The following is a 12,257-nucleotide window of genomic DNA, read 5'->3' as shown; positions in this document are numbered from 1 at the left end:
CACCCTATCCCCATAACCCAGTAAACCCACCCAACACTAAGGGCAACTTTGGACACTAAGGGCAATTTATCATGGCCAATCCACCTAACCTGCACATCTTTGGACTGTGGGAGGAAACCGGAGCACCCGGAGGAAACCCACGCACACACTGGGAGGATGTGCAGACTCCACACAGACAGTGACCCAAGCTGGAATCGAACCTGGAAGCCTGGAGCTGTGAAGCGATTGTGCTATCCACAATGCTACCATGCTGCCCCTGTTTGGACTGTGGGAGAAACCGGAGCCCTCGAAGGAAACCCACACAGACACGGGGAGAATGTGTAGACTCCACACAGCCAGTGACCCAGCGGGGACCCTGCTTCTGTGAAGCCACAGTGCTATCCACTTGTGCTACCATGCTGCCCCCACTTATGTTACTGTGCTGCTCCCACTTGTGAAACTGTGCTGCCCATGTGGCAGGCAGAGGGAGAATGGTGCGGCACAGTGGTTAACATTGTTGTCTCAGTGCCAGGGACCTGGGTTCAATTCCAGCCTTAGGTAACGGTGGAGTTTGCACTTTCTCCCACAGTCCAAAGATTTGCAAGTTATGTGGATTGGCCATGATAAATTGTCCCTCGGTGTCCAAGGGTATGCAGGCTAGATGGGGTTATGGGGATAGGGCAGGAGAGTGGGCCTACCAGTGCTCTGAAGAGGGTTGGTGCAAACTTGATAGGCTGAATGACCTCCTTCTGCACTGCAGAAATTCTGTGGTTCTATAGTTAGAATTTCAGAGTCTTGGATGAGGCACACTCTCTTCAACTGAAGCCAAATGTGAAGAAAGGACCAATCACATTTCTGGAAGTGTTCTACAGACCCCCTTCATAGTCTGAGAGAAATAGAAGAGCAGATATGTCGGCAAATTTCAGGGAAGTGTAAAAGTAATCGGGTCGTGATAGTGGAGGATTTCAACTTCCCCAACATTAACTGGGATAACCATAGTGTGAAATGTTTAGAGGGAATGGAATTATTGAAATGTAATCAGGAGTGCACAGTTTCAGGTAAATCTGTGACAGAATAGTGGTATGCATTCAAGATGGAAATAGGGAGAGACCAACATGTTCCAATTCAGAAAAAGGGTGCGACCAACAAATTCAGTGAACCTTGGATGTCAAAGCAACATACAGCATTGGATCAGGAGAAAAAGTGAGGCTTATGGCAGATATCGAAGGTTGAAAACAGCAGAAGTCCGGAAAGTGCACAGGGAATTAAAAAGGAAATTAGGAGAGTAAAAAGGGGATGTGATAATCTTTATTGTCACACGTAGGCTTACATTAACACTGCAATGAAGTTACTGTGAAAAACTGTGAAAGGAAAATGGTGGTACATAAAAGGCTAACTTGGGAAAGAGTAGGGCCCATTCAGGGCTATGTGGTAATTTGTGTGTGGAGCTGGAGGATGTAGGTAGGGTTCTAAATTAATACTTTGTGTCAGTGTTCACTCGTGAGAGGGAACAGGTGGGTATAGAAATTAGGGAAAAGAACTTTAATCAAATTAAAGAGATTAACATAGACAGGAAGTTCTGGGGGTTCTGGCAGGCTTAAAAGTGGATGAACCTCGAGGGTCAGATAAAATGTATCCCAGGCTGTTGAACGAGGTAAGGGAGAAAATAGCAGAGGCACTGGCAATTTTCAATTCCTCTCTGGCTACAGGAGAAGTGCTGGATGACTGGAGGACAGCCATTGTGGTACCATTTTCAAGAAAGGAAGAGGGGATCAATCAGGAAACAACAGGCCAGTCAGTCTAATCTCAGTGGTGGGGAAACTATTGAAAGCAATTCTGAGACACAGAATTTATCTGCCTTTGGCAATGCAGTGATTCATCAAGAACAGGTTTCGTTAAGGGGAAGTCCCATTTGACCAACTTGATTGAAATTTTCAAAGAGGTGACTAGGTGTGTTGAGGAGGAAATGCATTTGATGTAGCCTACTTGGACTTCCGCAAGGCTTTTGATATCAGAGTGTTCTCGGGGAGAAGGATGGAGCTGGTATCTAGTGAATGGAGATTGGAGCGAGGACTGAAAACTGTGTGCTGGATTCTCCGATTTTCAGGCTCTGTCTTGACACCGGTGTGGGGACTGTGGCATTTTACGACTAAAAAGTTGGCGCAAAATAGCCACCGATCCTCCGTTTGATGGAGGGGATAGCAGGCAGGCAGCGAAGAGCACCCTGCTCTAGCTGGTGATAGGGCTGGAGAGTTGCTGGCTCCGTAGCCGTGCATGCACACGGTGGCGGCCTGCAGGGGCCGCACCGTGCAACATGGTGCTGGCCGCGTATGGACCCGGCCTGCCAAATAATGCCCCTCCCTTTGGCCAGGCTCGCAACCCCTGGACCAACCCCTAACAGTGCTCCGAGCCCCTGCCTGCGGATCAGCTCTTCCTCGACCGTGGCGGTGCTGGACTGAATCCGCAGCCGCCACGCCGAATTCCCTACAAAAAATAACATGTGAGACCCATGCCGTTCGGGGACGGAGCATTGGGTGGTGGGCCTGAGGTAATATCCTGAGACCAGCGTGCAGCGTACTCCTAGACTACGTGTAGGGCAGCACGGTAGCATAGTGGTTAGAACTGTGGCTACACAGCTCCAGGGTCCCAGGTTCGATTCCCTGCTGGGTCACTCTCTGTGCGGAGTCTGCACGTTCTCCCCGTGTCTGCGTGTGTTTCGTCCGGGTGCTCCGGTTTCCTCCCACAGTCCAAAGACGTGCAGGTTAGGTGAATTGGACATGCTAAATTGCCCCTAGTGTACAAAAAAAAGGTTAGGAGGGGTTATTCGGTTAAGGAGATAGGGTTGAAGTGAGGGCTTAAATGGGTCGGTGCAGACTCGATGGGCCGAATGGCCTCCTTCTGCACTGTATGTTCTATGTACGTCACTTTGGAGCATCACAAAAGTTACACCGCCCCCAGATCCATCGCAAACACGGATTCTCCAGCCGATAGCCGGACCCGATTTCGGCGTCGGCGACCGCAGAATCCCGCCACTGAGTGTCTTTAAGATATGGATTGATAGTTTATTGATTAATGTTTTCAGCGGTGACTGGGAGAATGGGGATAAGAAATGTATCAGCCATGATCGAATGGCAGAGCAGTCTCGATCGGCCAAATTACCTAAATATGCTCCGATATCTTACGGTAATAGTGCAACTAAAACAGAGTTCGCTTGTTAAATATAAAATGAGGAGATGCCAAATGGAGTATGAAATGAGACTGTAGCGTCTTGTGTAATGCCATTAGGGACATGGCAATAATTCCTGACCAATGACCTAGATTAATATGAATAGAAACAAAGTAAAGTGCAGCATTGAGAGAGATGTGATATGGTGCAACAATACCAGCGATGAGGAACTCTGTGACAGAAGCACTTAGGTTGACTGGTGGAGCATCATCTGAGAGATAGCCCAGTTTAAACGTGGCAGACTCCATTGGAGCAATAATTGAAGCACGACCTCATGTAACGCAAAACGAACATATTCTAGTTTGGTATGCAAAGAGACGGGAGGGGGGCCGGCATTCTCCATTGGCTAATGCCAAAACGTGACCGGCTTGGAGCAATAATTGAAACACGACCTCATGTAACGCAAAAGGAACATTTTCTAGTTCGGTATGCTGATGCCAAAGTTGGAAAACACGATTCGACGGAGAATCAGTTCCATCGCCAAAGTCATGGCGGCTGCCGATTTAACGCGAGTCGCACTTCTCCGCCACCTCGACAACGGCATCAATGCTGTCTCGAATGCAAGTAAAGTGCACCCTATTTGCATATAATTAGCGGGCCCGATCCGGTATTTTTCAGAGCTCTTCGATTCTCTGCCTTCAATTGGCCGAGTTCCCAACACCGTGGTTCATTTGTGCTTTTAAAAATCATGAAACAGGCGTTCTGGGTGCTGAGGGAGAGAGAGGAGGTTGGGCACAGACAGATGTGCGATTGTGGGCTGCCGAACCGCACACTGGCCGGGTTGGCTGGGGTGGGGGGTGAGGGGGAACTGGCCGAGTGGCCGGGGTGACCACCGGCAACACCCTCCATGGGACAGGGGCGGTGTCCAGCCGAGGGCCGTCATTGCCATGGCCTGCATGGCAGCCATCTTGCTGTGTACCTCACTAACTATCCATCTTGGTCTCTAGTTCTGCTGAGTGATACCAGCTGTATGGGTGCCCCGAACCACACACACGCACACCCCACAGACACTGCCATACTGCCACCTGCCATAACAGCTGGCGGGGCATCACGCGGCCCACTCAAGGTAAACGCCCACTGTAGTCCTTACAGGTGGCGCAGGGCGGGGTCCACAGAGCATACCGCTGGCAAGGACAGTACCATTCGACGGTTGTCTGGCATCAGGGGTGGGCATCAAGGGCAAAGTTCCGTGGGTGCCGGGCAAAGACGGGGCCAGGGATGCAGAGATGGGGGTGACAAGCAGGGCACAGCCTTCAGTTTAAACCGGGGCTACCATGTAGCCTAGTGAACCTTGGTTGGCCACAGGGTACGCACCATGCTAACACGTCGGCAATTCACCTTCTGCAGACAATAGATAATGGAATTCAACCTGCAATGGTGGCCTTCCTGCTAGTCGCCGCAGCCCATCCCAGGGCTGTGGCTGTACGAGCTGGAGCTGCTCAAGGAAGAGGAGGAAGCTGCATCAATGGAGTGTGCAGCAGCGGTGCATGCAACAGCGGAGAGTGCCCCAGACGAACAGGAGGGAGCCGGCTGGGCAATAGGCCGTGGAGGACGAGGTGCCAAGGAGGCACCGCACAAGGCCTTGTGTACCGGCAACACTTGTCATTCGAGAACTTTCCGGAATGGGCATGCCGTTGAAGACTCCGGCTGAGCAGGGAGACAATGCATCATATCTGTCAGATCATGGCAGTGGCACCGCGGGGTATGGGGAGCACACCTGCTCCTGGTGACCGTCAAGGTAACGGCTGCCCTAAACCTTTCCGCTATGGGGTTCTTCCAGGTGCCGAGTAGGGAGCTGTCCGGACCTCTCGGACCTCGGTGCATGATGCATTTGTGCCGTCACGGAGTAACTATATGCCTGGCCAGCACAATTCATCCATTTCAATGTGCTCCAATAGAACATAGAACACAGAACGATACAGCGCAGTACAGGCCCTTCGGCCCTCGATGTTGCACCGACATGGAAATAATCTAAAGGCCATCTAACCTACACTATGCCCTTATCATCCATATGCTTATCCAATAAATTTTTAAATGCCCTCAATGTTGGTGTGTTCACTACTGTTGCAGGTAGGGCATTCCACGGCCTCACCACTCTTTGCGTAAAAACCCACCTCTGACCTCTGTCCTATATCTATTACCCCTCAATTTAAGGCTATGTCCCCTCGTGCTAGCCACCTCCATCCGCGGGAGAAGGCTCTCGCTGTCCACCCTATCTAACCCTCTGATCATTTTGTATGCCTCTATTAAGTCACCTCTTAACCTTCTTCTCTCTAACGAAAACAACCTCAAGTCCATCAGCCTTTCCTCATAAGATTTTCCCTCCATACCAGGCAACATCCTGGTAAATCTCCTCTGCACCCGTTCCAAAGCTTCCACGTCCTTCCTATAATGAGACGACCAGAACTAGACGCAATACTCCAAATGCGGCCGTACTAGAGTTTTGTACAGCTGCAACATGACCTCATGGCTCCGGAACTCAATCCCTCTACCAATAAAGGCCAACACGCCATAGGCCTTCTTCACAACCCTATCAACCTGGGTGGCAACTTTCAGGGATCTATGTACATGGACACCGAGATCCCTCTGCTCATCCACACTACCAAGAATTTTACCATTAGCCAAATATTCCGCATTTCTGTTATTCTTTCCAAAGTGAATCACCTCACACTTCTCCACATTAAACTCCATTTGCCACCTCTCAGCCCAGCTCTGCAGCTTATCTATGTCCCTCTGTAATCTGCAACATCCTTCCGCACTGTCTACAACTCCACCGACTTTAGTGTCGTCTGCAAATTTACTCACCCATCATTCTGCGCCCTCCTCTAGGTCATTTATAAAAATGACAAACAGCAACGGCCCCAGAACAGATCCTTGTGGTACGCCACTCGTAACTGAACTCCATTCTGAACATTTCCCATCAACTACCACTCTCTGTCTTATTTCAACTAGCCAATTTCTGATCCACATCTCTAAATCACCCTCAATCCCCAGCCTCCGTATTTTCTGCAATAGCCGACCGTGGGGAACCTTATCAAACGCTTTACTGAAATCCATATACACCACATCAACTGCTCTACCCTCGTCTACCTGTTCAGTCACCTTCTCAAAGAACTCGATAAGGTTTGTGAGGCATGACCTACCCTTCACAAAACCATGCTGACTGTCCCTAATCATATTATTCCTATCTAGATGATTATAAATCGTATCTTTTATAATCCTCCCCAAGACTTTACCCACCACAGACGTTAGGCTCACCAGCCTATAGTTACCGGGGTTATCTCTACTCCCCTTCTTGAACAAAGGGACCACATTTGCTATCCTCCAGTCCTCTGGCACTATTCCTGTAGCCAATGATGACCTAAAAATCAAAGCCAAAGGCTCAGCAATCTCTTCCCTGGCTTCCCAGGGAATCCTAGGATAAATCCCATCCGGCCCCGGGGACTTATCTATTTTCCCCTTGTCCAGAATTGCCAACACTTCTTCCCTACGCACCTCAATGCCATCTATTCTAATAGCCTGGGTCTCAGCATTCTCCTCCACAATATTATCCTTTTTCTTGAGTGAATACTGACGAAAAGTATTCATTTAGTATCTCGCTTATCTCCTCAGCCTCCAAGCCCACCAAGTTGTCCGAACAGCGGGATTCACCACAATCGCCGACATGAACCGGGCCCAATGGTGATTGATGGGATGCATGTCCCCCTACGAGCACCTACAGATGAAAGGCCGCTCTACACAAATGGAAAGGGGTTGCGCTCGATGAACGTGCAACTCATGTGACCATCAGATGCGCATCATCCACGTCTTCGCCCAATACCTCGGGCAATGTGCGCGATGCCTTGATGCTGCACACTCGACAATTCCTGACATGTTCGAGACACCAGCCAGCTGGGGGGTTGGCTCCTGGGTGACAGGGGTTAGACACTGTGGTCGTGACCGATGACGCCTATCCGGGGTCCACAGACTGACGCGGAGACCCGCTATAAGGCTGCCCATGCAGCAACTAGAAGCGTGATCTAGTAGTGCTTCGCCCTCTTGATGGTGCGATTCAGGTGCCTGGACTGCTCTGGATGGGCCCTCCATTATGATGCTGAGATGGTCGCCAGCACAGTGGTGGCATGCTGCATCCTGCACAACATCGTGCAGCAGAGGGGTGGCATGCTGCAGGAGCAGGATGAATGCCAGGCCTCGTCCGGCGAGGAGGGGGCAAGGGACGGGGAGTATTGGCAGGACATGGGCCCAGGCAGGGAAAGGAGGCCGCACGACATGGGTACCACGACAAACGCGCAAGGGATGCACTGATCACCTCCAGGTTCACCAACTAGACGGGGGGAGGGGTGGAATGGTCAGGGGCACACCATATTCCACCCGCTCAGCTGCTCTCTCCCTGGCCACGTCCCAGCCTGCAACCCCCTCCATATATGCCGCACATACGAGGTGCGGGACCTGGGTTTGGAGGTAACAGTGGGTCTGGTCCATGGGATGGAGGAAGACGACGACCTGCTCTGAGATGAGCTCTGGTGCTCCGCATCATATGACAACGTTTGACTCATGCCCATAGTAGCCCTTTCCACCATCCACCTGGGTGATCCCTGCATGCGTCCCATTTCATTACACATTGCCATCGGATCCTGGGGGTGACTGTGGTGGGAAGCGTCGGGGTGGGTTGGGGGGGGGAAGAGTGGGGGGCCTAGGTCTACTACAACATTCTCCCATTCCCAACCCCCGCACCCCCGCTCTGGCCAGCCCAGCCCACCCCTCACATCGTTCTGAAAGAACACCGTGCCAGGTTGTAACAGGATGAACAGGGGTTTAATGTGACAACATATATACAGAGTCGCGCCCTAGCCCCTATCACTGAACAGTGCCCTGTAGCCTTGGCAATTTAACTGGTGTCTAATGTGCTGGCCTTTGGGCCCTAACATTATGTCTTCGTGGACCCCAGACAGTACATCAGTGGTGAAGGCAGTCTGCTGTGGTCCCCGTTGGCGGATGTCTTTGGGGCGACCGGTCCTGGATGGGCCTAGCTGCTACGGCGTCTCAGTTGTTATAATAATAATAATTTTTATTGTCACAAGTAGGCTTACATTAACACTGCACTGAAGTTACTGTGAAAAGCCCCTAGTCGCCACGTTCCGGTATCTGTTCGGGTACATAGAACAGTACAGCACAGAACAGGCTCTTCGGCCCTCGATGTTGTGCCGAGCCATGATCACCCTACTCAAACCCACGTAACCACCCTATACCCGTAATCCAATAACCCCCCCCTTAACCTTACTTTATTAGGACACTACGGGCAATTTAGCATGGCCAATCCACCTAACCCGCACATCTTTGGACTGTGGGAGGAAGCCGGAGCACCCGGAGGAAACCCACGCACACACGGGGAGGACGTGCAGTCTCCGCACAGACAGTGACCCAGCCGGGAATCGAACCTGGGACCCTGGAGCTGTGAAGCATTTATGCTAACCATCATGCTACCGTACTGCGGTGCACAGTGGGAAAATTCAGAATGGCCAAATTACATAACAGCACGTTTTTCGGGACTTGTGGGAGGAAACCGGAGCACCCCGATGAAACCCACGCAGACATAGGGAGAATGTGCCGACTCCGCACAGACAGTGACCCAAGCCAGGAATCGAACCTGGGATCCTGGTGCAGTGAAGCAACAGTGCTACCCACTGTTCTACTATGCTGCCCTTTGCGTGGTGCTTCCCTGTTCTGCCTGCTGCCCACCAGATATGCCAGAGACACGAGGGGGGAGGGCGAGTCCAGGGTGAGTCCAGCACCTCGCCTGCGGGGATCACATTCTTTGTCATTTATATAAATGACTGTGATGACTATGTGGGGCTAGGATCCGTAAGTTTGCAGATGATGCAAAGATAGTCTGGGTGCTTAACAGTGAGACTGAGAGTCTTGGGTTACAGGAAAATATAGACGGGTGGTCAAATAGGCAGAATAGTGGCAGATAGAATTTAACCCGGAAACGTGTGATGTGTTACACTTTGGAAGGAGTAATTTGACAAGGAAAAATTCAATGAATGGCACCACATTGGGAGGTCCTGAGGAACAAAGCGACCTTGAGGTGTTTGTCCACAGACCTCTGAAGGCAGATGGGCAGGTTAATAGATTGATGAAAAAAGGCATGTGGCACACTTGCCTTTATCAGTCGTGGCATAGATTACAAAAACAAAGAAGTTATGTTGGAGTTATATAGAACATTGGTGAGGTCACAACTGGAGTGCTGTGTGCAGTTCTGGTTGCCAAATTATAGGAAAGATGTGATTGCACTGGGGAATGTGGAGAGGCGTTTCACCAGGATGCTGCCTGGGATTAAATATTTTAGTTAGGAATAAAGGTTGGATAGGCCTGGGTTGTTTTCACTGGAGCAGAGAAGACGGAGGGGTGAGCAGAGAAGACGGAGGGTTGACCCGACCAAGGTCTTCGGGGCATGAACAGAGTGGATAGTGAACAGCTGTTCCTTTTCATTGAAGGGTTGGTTATGAGGGGACAGAAGTTCAAGGTGAGGGGTGGGAGGTTCAGGAGGGATTTGATGAAAAACCTTTTTCCCCAGAGGGTGATGATGGCCTGGAACGCACTACCTGGGAGTTGGTAGAGGCGGGTTGCCTTATATCTTTTGAAAAGTACCTAGATGAGCACTTTGCATGTCCTAACAATCGAGGCTATGGGCCAAGTGCTGGCAAATGGAATTAGGATTGGAAGGTCAGGTGCCTTTCATGCAGCGCTGCAGACCTTGATCGCTATTTAGCATTTAATTTTACAGTAAAAATCTAGCGTCAGGGCCATATAGTTAATTCTAACTCAATCTAACAATAATTCAAGCGTTTATTTTAAATTAATTAACTAGCACCTAAATGTCACTCAGCGGGGTGCAGTGCTCCAACTGTGAGATGTGGCAGATCTGTGACGCTTCCAGCATTCCGGTCGACTACATCTGCAGCAAGTGTAACAAATGGCAGCTCCTCACAGAACGCGTGGTTCGGTTGGAGCAGCAATTGGATGCACTTAGGAGCATGCAGGTGGCAGAAAGCGTCATAGATAGGAGTTATAGAGATGTGGTCACACTCAAGGTGCAGGCAGAGAGATGGGTGGCCACCCGAAGGGGCAGGCAGTCAGTGCAGGAATCCCCTGTGGTTGTTCCCCTCTCGAACAGGTATACCGCTTTGGATACTGTTGGAGGGAATAGCCTAACAGGGGAAAACAGCAGCAGCCAGAGCAGTGGCACCACGGCTGGCTCTGATGTTCAGCAGAGAGGGTCAAAGCGCAGAAGAGCAATAGTCATAGGGGACTCTGTAGCCAGGGGCACAGATAGGCGCTTCAGTGGACTTACAAAAGATTCCAGGATGGTATGTTGCCTCCCTGGTGCCAGGGTCCAGGATGTCTCAGAACGGGTAGCGGGCATCCTGAAGGGGGAGGCCAAACAGGCAGAGGTTGTGGTACATATTGGTACTAACAACATAGGCAGGAAAGGGGATGAGGTCTGCAGCAGGAGTTCAGTGAGCTAGGCAGAAAGTTAAAAGGCAGGACCTCAAGGGTTGTAATCTCGGGATTACTCCCTGTGCCACGTGCCAGTGAGGCTAGAAATAGGAAGATAGAGCAGCTAAACATGTGGCTAAACAGATAGTGTAGGAGGGAGGGTTTCAGTTATCTGGGCCCCTGGGAGCTCTTCCGGGGCAGGTGTGACCTGCAAACGAAGGACCTGTATGAGAAGAACTAGTGAGGCATAAATATCCTGGCTGAGAGGATTGCTCGTATCTCACGGGAGGGTTTAAACTAGCATGGCAGGGGGTTGGTACCGGAGCAACCGGTCAGAAGGTGAAAAGATTGAGGGAGAACTAAGGTATAGGGCCAGTATGGTTCTGAGGAAGAGCAGACAGGGAAATGTTGCTGAAAACAGTGGGACTGGTGGCCTGAAGTGCATTAGAACATGTGGGTATGGTTGGCTTGGCCCCACTGGCACCATTCACATCTATCCTCCACCTCCGGGGAGAACCTGCTCATTCGGGTTCTGGTCAGACGCGCCCTGTGCACCACTTTGAGCTGCATTAGGCTGAGCCTTGCGCAGGAGGAGGTGGAGTTAGACCTGCTCAATGCTTCAATCCAGAATCCCCACGCTACATCTGTCCCCAGATCGGCACCCATTTCTGTCTGGTCTCGTCCAGTCGTGTTCGAGTTCTGTCCAGCAACTGTCTGTATACTTTCCCACATGCCCCCCCCAGTCTTCTTGCTTGTGCCCATCAGGTCTTCCAGTAGTGTGGTTTCTGGGGTCCCGGGGTACCTTACGGTCTCTTTGCAGAGGAAGTGTTTTATTTGGATGTTTCTCATTTCCTGTCCTGTTGCTGGTTTGCACTTCCTCGTCAGTTCATATAGTGTCACCAGTCTGTGCCCTATGTAAAAGTCCCCGACCGTCAGTGTGCCCCCATCCCGCCTCTATTTTTTTGAGGGTGGTATCTAGCCTGTGTGGGGGGGGGGGGGGACTCTGTGATTGCCGCAGATTGGGGACATTTCAGTTCGCCCAAAGTGTTGTATGAGCTGGGTCCACATTCTCAGCGTGGCGGCTACCACTGGGCTCGTTGTGTATCTTGTTGAGGGGGATGGGAGCCCTGCTGTAGCCAGGGCCTGGAAGGTCAATTCTTTGCAGGAGGCCTCCTCCATTTGCACCCAGTCTATGCCGGGGTCTTGTACACATCCCCTCACTCTTTCTGTCGCTGCTGCCCAGTGGTAGTATTGTAGGTTTGGTAATGCCAAGCCCCCCCCCCCCCCCCCCACTTTGATTTTCCTTCTTTGCAGTGTCGGTTTGGGAATTCTCGAGTTCTTACCCTTCTTCCCCCCCCCCCCCCCCCACACACACACAAATGCCATGATTAGTGTGGAAGGGAAATTAATGAGTTGCCCACTTAGAAACATGCTGAGAAATGCTTGACTATAGTTTAATACTGCTTTAGAAAGAAAATAAGTTGGTCATGTAACGTAAACAAAATAGTGCTTAGTATTTTAGTCTCGCCCTTATTATGATAACACATTGTCC

The 12,257-nt window shown here is 50.9% G+C and overlaps 1 long non-coding RNA gene across 1 annotated transcript in view; it reads left to right on the top strand.

The window, feature by feature from the left end:
* LOC119951984 overlaps positions 1–12,257 on the top strand; it is a 38,179-nt gene that overhangs the window by 17,156 nt on the left and 8,766 nt on the right. The window lies entirely within an intron of this gene.

This window comes from Scyliorhinus canicula, chromosome 17 (assembly GCF_902713615.1).
Source record: "Scyliorhinus canicula chromosome 17, sScyCan1.1, whole genome shotgun sequence".
NCBI lineage: Eukaryota > Metazoa > Chordata > Chondrichthyes > Carcharhiniformes > Scyliorhinidae > Scyliorhinus > Scyliorhinus canicula.
Note: the sequence above shows the minus strand (reverse complement) of the source record. Positions and strands in the feature narration are given on the sequence as shown.